General features: G+C 36.6%; 1 long non-coding RNA gene across 1 annotated transcript; it reads left to right on the forward strand.

Moving 5' to 3' along the window:
* The first annotated feature begins 2,697 nt into the window (after nt 1–2,697).
* On the forward strand, nt 2,698–8,412 carry LOC106434047. Its single transcript, XR_007320484.1, has 3 exons — nt 2,698–7,940; nt 8,040–8,097; nt 8,192–8,412. It is a non-coding gene; the product is annotated as an uncharacterized LOC106434047 (long non-coding RNA).
* The last annotated feature ends 1,044 nt before the right edge of the window (nt 8,413–9,456 follow it).

Here is a 9,456-nt window from a genome sequence, read left to right on the forward strand (position 1 = left end):
TCCCACTATCCTTGTGCAAGAGGATCCAATCTGTTTTGACTCGATTTTGGTGGGACTCTAATACAGGAGAGAAAAAGATGGATTGGATCGCATGGGATACTATGATCAAATCAAAACAAGAGGGAGGGTTGGGTTTCAGGGATATCCAATGTTTCAACGATGCTCTACTAGCAAAGCTCAGTTGGCACATGCTAGAATCCCCTTCATGTTTGCTTGCCCGGGTACTTAAAGGCAAATATTGTCACGATCAAGACTTCATGCAAGTATCAGCCCCTAGCTCCTGCTCACATGGGTGGAGAGGAATACTGATAGGGAGAGACTTCCTAAAAGAGCAACTAGGATGGGCCATTGGCAATGGTGAAAAAGTCTTGGCTTGGGATGATGCATGGCTATCTCTAATAGCACCAGTACGACCAATGGGACCAACTCCCGAGCATCAGAGTTCCCTGAAAGTCGCAGAGCTAATCTCTACGGAAACCAAAGAGTGGAATGGACAGATGATCGAAAATCACTTTCCCCTGCTCCGAGATAAGATCCTAAGTATAAAGACCAGCAAATGGGGGGGGGGAGAAGACAAGCAAATCTGGCTGCGACACAAGTCAGGATCCTATACTACAAAGACTGGTTACTATACAGCGGTCGAGAGGAAACAAATCACCCCTGAACAGAACCCTAGGAATTCGAGCGACTGGCTACCAGAGATATGGAAACTAACTACTTCTCCTAAGCTCAAATTGTTCATTTGGAAGATCAAACATAGAGCACTACCAGTCGGAGATAGGCTCGAAGCTAGACAAGTCCTATCAGGTACCAAATGCATTCACTGTGAAAGCCATGAATCTATTTCTCATCTATTTTTCCAATGTCCCTATGCGTTAAAAGTATGGGAATTGGTACCTTTCTCTGGCGGGTTCAATCCAATGCCTCTGAACGATTTTGACCTGGAATGGAAAAGGCTACTCCGAACAGTAGTCCTCCCTCCTATTGGTCTCGGAAATGCCATTCTAGCTCCCTGGATCATCTGGGCCATATGGAAAGCAAGAAACCAAAAATTATTTCAAAACAGAACTTTCTCTGCTCAAGAAACAGTAACCAAAGCAATCTATGATGCTAAAGAGTGGGCGACAGCCCAAGTACCAGTCAAGATTTGTGAGCAGAGGAGGAAGATCCAACCCAACAGATCGACAACTGAGATTACCTGTAAATCAGATGCAGCGTGGAGGAAAGATCTACAGGCCGCGGGTCTTGCTTGGAGTTTCTACCGTAACCAAAAGGAGCGCTTTAGCTCCCACGATCAACCAGTAGCGTTTGTGAATTCGTCCCTCATGGCAGAAGGACTAGCACTGCGCGCAGCAATGGAACAAGCTGTTGCCCTTCAGATGAGACGGGTGGTCTTTGAATCTGACTCTCTGCAATTGGTGACGGCAATTGCAGATGGATCAAGCTTCTCTGATCTTCACGGCATCCTCTCTGATATCTATCTCCTTTCAATTTCCTTTGATTTTGTATCGTTTAGTTTTTGTCGCCGAGAGACACTCTGTTTTGAGGACTCTGCTGCAAAAAACTCTCTATCAAACTTTGTTCTGACCCAGACCATTGAACCGGTCTTGGTTTAGTTTTAATGAAAAAATTTCGATGGTGCACAAAAAAAAAAAATTTATATATTATGTAGTATATTATTTTGTCTATACATAGGATAATAGGAGACATGAAAATAGTGTAGGGTCTCTTTTATTAGCCAGGCTACTGAAAATTCAGACACTTCCGTTGATATTGACGTTCAAATTCTCTACTCTTTGGCCAATTCTAATATAGATAAGAAAACACAACCTTTATTGTATCTGTAGATGAAAGCTCTTGAGAGACACTGTGGAGCAAAGGGAAGAAGCATCTTCAGAGGCATGTACCTCAGTTCCACCTGGTCCTTGAATCTCTCTTCACTGCGCATTTTTTTCTACTTACCAATACCCAAATATTCCTATTTGGATTTGTAATGTTTGAAACATAAATCACTCTGTGTATCTCAGTATAATTGCCCTCTTCAGTGTGTAGTTTCAGATGATCCATTTGCCATGGACAAATGCGGGTAGAAACTAAAGTTCATGTATATAAGATTTGTGTTTTATACTTATTCTCACTTCTAATTCTCAAACTTTGGATGCTTTGTTTTGTTGCAGAAAATGCTGAAGACTATAGGAGTAGAGTAATAGCCTACGTGAGACTTGACACTTGACAATTTCGAGGCAGCTTTATCTTCTCATAACCAATTTTTAAAAAAAAAATGATTTTTGTGTTTTACGACATGTCAATTAATCTAATGTGCAAACTACCAAAATCGAATGGTATATCGATGCAGCATTTTAGAATTGAATTCACAAGAAACTAGTGATCTATAACACAAAGAACACACAAACTTCCATAATCTAAGCAAATAAGAAGATGGATGATTGATAACAAGCTAAATTCAAGAAATATAAACAAAAGTGATCTCAAATCCAATCAAGAAATAAATAAAAGAATTAATCTTCCAATCAAATGCTATGGATCGATCTATGGGCAAGATAATTGATAGAAAATGATCAAGGTTCAATCGAGGATGTTCAAACAAAACAATCAACAAGTCTGTAGGTATAGATCTCATTCAAATAGATTAATCCACTCATGTGACAATAATCCACATGCTAATCATGCATTAAATATCAACTCGTGTTGGCCTAACACATTCAAGCATGTATAAATCACAACTCTACTAACCATTTAACATCTCTAACATTAATTTCCATTGGCTAGACATGTAAAAGACAATATTATGTTGGTTCAAGCATTTCATCGATGCCTTCCATGCATGAAATTACTTAAGCTCTAAATCAACTTGATCAAAGCTAATCTAGCATTAAGAAAACCTAACAAGCATGGAACAATGTTAATCAAACAATGAACAATCCAAATATCCAACTAATCACCCTAATCCAACTAACTCATGAATCAAAAAGTGACTACTCACTGATCTCCATGAGAAATCCTACCTTAAATTCATATGAAATTCAAAGCTAATCATGTTAATGGGGAAGAGAAACACAAATATTAGATGAATTATTTCCTTAAATGATCAAAATGTTCAAGCCTTTGCAAGATTACACAATCGTGATAGAAAATAAGATGATTAACATTTTTTCCTTATAAAGTATTTATAGGCTCTCTAAAACAAGTTGGGCCAGCCCAAATATCTTGGGTCAAACTAAATAAAAAAAATCAAGTTTTTAATCGGTAGAGACCTCACGGAACCGCTACGAAAAGCCGCTGTGAATGTCCTATCTCTAGCGGCTTTTCCAAACCGCTACCAATACCCGCTACAGACTTCGTTACGTTCATAGCGACTTCATCATCCCCCTTTGAAAAGTCGTTGCTTGCCTTATACCAAAACTCCACAAACATTGGCTTCATCATCAGTAGCGGCTTCGTTAAGCCGCTACCAAAGCCCGGTACGTACACCGTTGAGATCACATCGACTACTTCATCCCTTTACGCTAAAGACTTCGTTATGTTCATAGCTGCCTCCCTTTCCCGCTACGAAAAGCCGCTACATGACTTGTAAGTTTTCTTGGACTGTCCTCTATGTAGCGATTTCCTCGGTCCGCTGTGACGCCATGTTGCCAACTTCGTTGTGATCATGGCGGGTGAATAATCTCGTTGCCAAAAGCCTCTACACACATGATCTTGAGCTTCACTTCGTCAAGTGCTTCATTTCACCTCTTTAACCTCCAAAGTGTTCCAAACACCTCCAAAACCTCCAATTGGCAATTCCAACACCTAATACAGACTCATTCATGACAATGCAACCTAAATGTGTCTAAATGTCACTTTAAATTATCAATATATACATTAAATGATAACTAAAATCATGTAAATCTATAAGATATGAACAAACACAGAAGATGGAACAAGAACCGGAACTGAAATGAATCTCTTCAGCCACCACACAACCTGAAGAACCTGCACAAAATGACACACACATAAGATTCTTAACAAATAAAGCTAAATATCTTTTTTTTTTGAATTGAATGTTAAATTTAATTCAAAAAGAAAAATCTTGTTACAATAGTTGTGTCCTTTCCTATAATGAATAAGAACTTTTAAACTCCTATTTCAAAAAGATGCATCAATCTCTATCTTGTATTGAACCAATGTTGCATTCCTTCTCCAATCTCTTTATCACCTCCCCTTTGCACTAGAGTGAGCCTATTTCTCATGTTCTTATCAAGTAGTTTTATCAATAGACCTGCTGGAGCTTCAGCTTCCCCATGCCTTCTTCTATTACGTTCTCTCCAAATCATATAAACAGTCGCTTGAAACATGTACTTAATAAGAAACAAATGCATCTTCCTTCTCCTTGTATCTCTCATAATTCTCATCATTTCTTCCCATCTCACTGTAAACTTGTCTCTCAATATACCCTTCATCAATACCTCCCAAATCTGAGTAGAATAAGAAGACTCGAAAAATAAGTGCTCTACCGTTTCCAGTGGCTCTGTACATAAGATACAAGATGTATTGACACTCTCATTCATAAAGCTAAATATCATAAGCAGATAAAACTGTGAACAAAGTAGAATACCTGACAAAATTCACTCTTTGTTTAGTACTTTAGGTACTTTTAAATACATCTCATCAAAGCTTGGAATCGAAGCTCTTATACTATCACTGTATAAGGAACATCAAAACTTTAGTAGATGGCTTTCGTCTTAAAACCAGAATCAATTCTACTATATTCTAGATGGAGAAAAACTGAATGAAGATCAAACATGTTCTCAAATGTTTCTGGAGCATCCTCTGACAAGTTTCCGCCGTCCATCTCTACAAGTTTCTTTGAAAGATCGGTAAGGATCAAGAGAATGTAATGATCAGGTATATTCCCACTTACCAAACGAATCATGATTGATAAGTAGACCTCTTACTAAAGTAAAAAACAATATGCCTCCTAAGATTTTACCAAGAGAATGTGCTTAGACCACAAAGACTCAAGGCCCTAATCTCCAATCAACTTTGTTCATGCAGATATGTCCACATGAGTCTTCTCGAATCAGGATCAAACTCATTATTCACAAGATGGATGCAACAAATCTTACTTACAAGTTAGCTATAATACATTCTTTATTCCCCAAAGTTTCAATCTTTCATGAATGTTTCATATGAGCAAAACATTACAACCACAAAAACAAAACAGTAGAAAGATACAATCATACAAAATACCAAAACAAAGAAGAAAGTTGTGTACTTCCTCAGCTTCTAATAAGTTTATATCAGTGTACTTTTAATGTAGCTTCTGATGCAGCGGACAAATAGGTTGAACGGTCGATTAAGGAACCTTTAGGGTTCTTAAAGACATGTTCTTGGATCAATCAAGAGTTTCTTTCGATAGCTTCTTGAGACCAACTTCCTGCTTGATGAATTTAATCAAATCAAAGACAAGGTATAAAGCAAAACAGCTAGTTTATTAATTATCAAAGTCTCCATACAACTTTAGGCTTGAATGCTTATTTATAATAAATCCTTAAATCTAGAAAACCCTAATCTTAATTAAAATAGGAAAACCAATAAAATATGGAAAATACAAATAAAAGTAAATATCTTAATTGATTCCAAATAATAAAATAAATAATAAAATATTTGTTTATATTCCAAATACTTATCTGCATCATTCTCTCTGGGTTGGAAAAGATTCGTCTTCGAATCTTGAATCGGTTTTTTGTAGCTGAAATCTTCAAAAATTTATCTTCAAATCCGAATTTTGCACAAACCCGAATCTTCTGATCTTGCACGAACTTTACACAATTTGAATCTGGCCCGATTTTTGCACAGACGAGATTTGCAAAAGAATATTCACTGAAAACAAAGTCGACAACGCGGACATCATCTTCGTAGACGTCGTAGATCGGATCACCATAGATCTCTCGATAGATCTCATAGTTTTCTTCTCTCTCAACAAAGGGACTTTCGTCCTGGATAGGATAGATGTTCGCATTCACCATGACATCCAGAATCGTTCTTCGATTGAAAACCAAAGAGACGCAGCTTTGATACCACCTGATGCAGCGGACAAATAGGTTGAACGGTCGATCAAGGAACCTTTAGGGTTCCTAGAGACCTGTTCTTGGATCAATCAAGAGTTTCTTTCGATAGCTTCGATCTTGAGACCAACTTCCTGCTTGATGAATTTAATCAAATCAAAGACAAAGTATAAAGCAAAACAGCTAGTTTATTAATTATCAAAGTCTCCATACAACTTTAGGCTTGAATGCCTATTTATAATAAATTCTTAAATCTAAAAAACCCTAATCTTAATTAAAATAGGAAAACCAATAAAATATGGAAAATACAAATAAAAGTAAATATCTTAATTGATTCCAAATAATAAAATAAATAATAAAATATTTGGATATATTCCAAATACTTATCTATATCGGCTTCTAATTAGTTTTCATATTTTGATGTTTAGGTTGACATATAATTACTAGATCCATTACATGTTCATATTGATGGACTGATCATTTGATGTTTATTTGGGGAGTTGGGATAATACAACATCTAGCAATCCATTCACAATCCTGACGAACAGATTTTAGGTTGCGACTTTATATAGGATAACGTAAAAATTACCAAAACATAAAATAAAAGAAAATAATAATAAAAATCACAATACTAAAAGGGGATTTCCTCAAAATCTAGACATACCACGTCATAAAAAATATTCAACCAATCAGAACATTTCATTTTCGGGTATGAGCTTAAAATTTGTTTAGAATGGACTTAGGTGTGTGGGCTTCATGTGGTTTAGGTTTGAGCTTTTTTTCATCTGCCGATCAAGATTTGCTGATCAACAACAAAAAAGTTTTAGACGTTCTCTCTTCCCAAAACGTCTGTCGATCAAGATTCTTTAGGACTTAGTGGTATTGTCTCCTGAAGCTTTAAATCAGCTTATCATGGTCTCTTAAACCATGAGTTTTTCTTTCTTCCTCGAGTCTGCAGTCTCCTTCTACGACGCCGCTTTGCATTCTCCGGTCAGATTATGAATACGAAGGATCCACATTTAATCACTAACGCCACTCAAGAGTTAGTTTTTTTTGCAGATTCAACACAATCGGCAATACCAAAGCTTCAGGAAAGGAAATTAAAGGGAAACGATCTCAAATAGGGACAAAGGTAAGAACCAATAACAATCTTTTTTTCTTCAGAAACAATTTTTTTTGAAACACCAGAACCAATAACAAAAAACTGGACTAACTTATGATAATATATTCTCAATTAAATTGAAGCTCATGTCACTCATATGTACTGTTTGACTATTACTTGCAGTTGGTCGAAACGTTAATCCATGGGTTTAAGGTTTGATCCAGTTGTATCAGTGTTGGATTAGTTTGTTACACAAGAAGATACAATAAAGCTATCTAGAGTCGTATCAGTGTATAGCTTCTGATACGTATCTCCTGCTCTCTAATTTCTCCAATCACGTTGAATAGGTTGATTAGGAAAGGGATCCCGCCGGTATTAAGGTAAAAGGTTTGCCTTTTATTTCTGATGCTGCCAAGAAAAGTCCACCACCCTTGAGAATTATTACAGTGATTTGAGCAGGCCGAGAAGGAAAGACCACATTGAAAACACAGCAGATTGATCGTGTGAGACTGATCTTATCCGAAGTCTCAATTTTTTTTTGTTCTTCAGGAAAATTGATGTATTTTATATTCTGTTAATTTTCAAGGATATATTGGTGTTGTTTTAATTGGTTATAAGCTCTGTTTCATATTGTAATTTTATGTAGTCTCAAAAGCATTGAGAAAACAAGATGCTATCGATGCTGTTATGGTTGGAAATTTAGAATACTTGCTGACAAAGAGATAAGGGTTGGTATCGGAGAGATTCACTTCTTCCCTGCTCCAGAGCAGGTACCTACGAACTGATTTTGTTTTACTGCACTTCAAGTTTTAGTATTGTTTCTTATCTTTAATGATTTAACCTTTAAAACATTTTTCTTTTGATGATAGTGGTCCATGTGAATTCGTTGGTGTGTTGCCTTGGTTTGATCCTCCAAGACATGATACTGTAATACAGTATAAACATAAAGATGACTGGTTAATATCTGTCTATTTACTTCTATTTTTGGCTTTAATCTTATGTAGTATTGGTTTTCTTATAGGGGATCAACTTGCTATTGCCAAATAGACTCGACATAGGCTTGGTATGGGATCAAACATGTATCCATCAGCATCAGCTTCTCTATTTAGTAATCACAAAGACGAAAGCCTAGCTGATGTTCCCGTTGAACAGTTGATTGAGAATGCTGATGCCTTTGCTGCTGTCTTCCCAGGTTGGTTAAGAAGAGTTTTTTTTGTTCATGAACATGATCTCTCTCTCTCTCTACAGCGATGTTTTGGTTTATGTTTCAGCCAGAGAAAAAGTACGAGATTGTGAAGAAGTTGCAAGAATTGAAGCATATATGTAGGATGACTGGTGATGGATGCTCTCCTGCTTTGAAGAGAGCCAATAGTGGTATCGATGTTGCTGCTGCTACAGATTATCATCAGCGCATTGTAACCACTCAAGCTATTTTCCAAAGAATAATGAGCTATACAGTCAGTGCTCTCTTTTAAGCTATAGTTTTCCACTGTATCTCTTCTCCAATCTCACTTTGTCTTCCCATGTTGTTTTCTAACAGATTTATGCAGTCTCAATCACCATTCATACAGTGGAAAGTAAACAACCTTGCATGTATTTTTAAACATCTTCAACTCTTCCTGTTTACGTTCTCTTTGTACCTCTTTTATGGTTTGGGTTCATGCTCATTGCTTTAATATGGACAGTGAGTTTTTCTCTTTTAAAACTTCCTCCAAGTGCTTTAAATGTTAGCTGCTCGACATGTACAATCATGACTATCTCAAAGGAAAAAGTCATGCCTTCTCTTACACCAGATAGCTGAAAAATCAAATAAATCTTTGCAACTGGCATTGTCTTTGGAGGCTATTGGCTTTAGTGGCCATCTTTTTCTTTTGTGCTGCTTACAGAACCAACTTTTTCCCGGTATCTAAAATATACACAATCTTTCTCTCTCTTTTTCTTCAATCAACTTCTCCATCACACAGGCATAACTAGCTCTCTTTGTTCTTTTCTTTAGAGAACGTTCCATGTGAGAGACTTGAGAGGCAATGAACATGAAATGATGTTTGCGTTGTACTTACAAGTCAGTATTGTGAGCCAAGCCCTTATATTCATCACTTGATCAAGAGATAAGTATTTTGTAGAACGACCTGGTTTACTCTTACTTATTGCCTTCTAATAACAAAAGCGGTAAAGCATAAAACATTGTTTCATTTCTACTTGCTTTTATTTACCGATATACTGTGTGAAAATATTTTTCTGTATTTCTTTAGAGGAGTATTCTCAATTCATATTTACGATATGGAT

Source organism: Brassica napus, chromosome C3 (assembly GCF_020379485.1).
Source record: "Brassica napus cultivar Da-Ae chromosome C3, Da-Ae, whole genome shotgun sequence".
In the NCBI taxonomy this organism is placed as follows: domain Eukaryota; kingdom Viridiplantae; phylum Streptophyta; class Magnoliopsida; order Brassicales; family Brassicaceae; genus Brassica; species Brassica napus.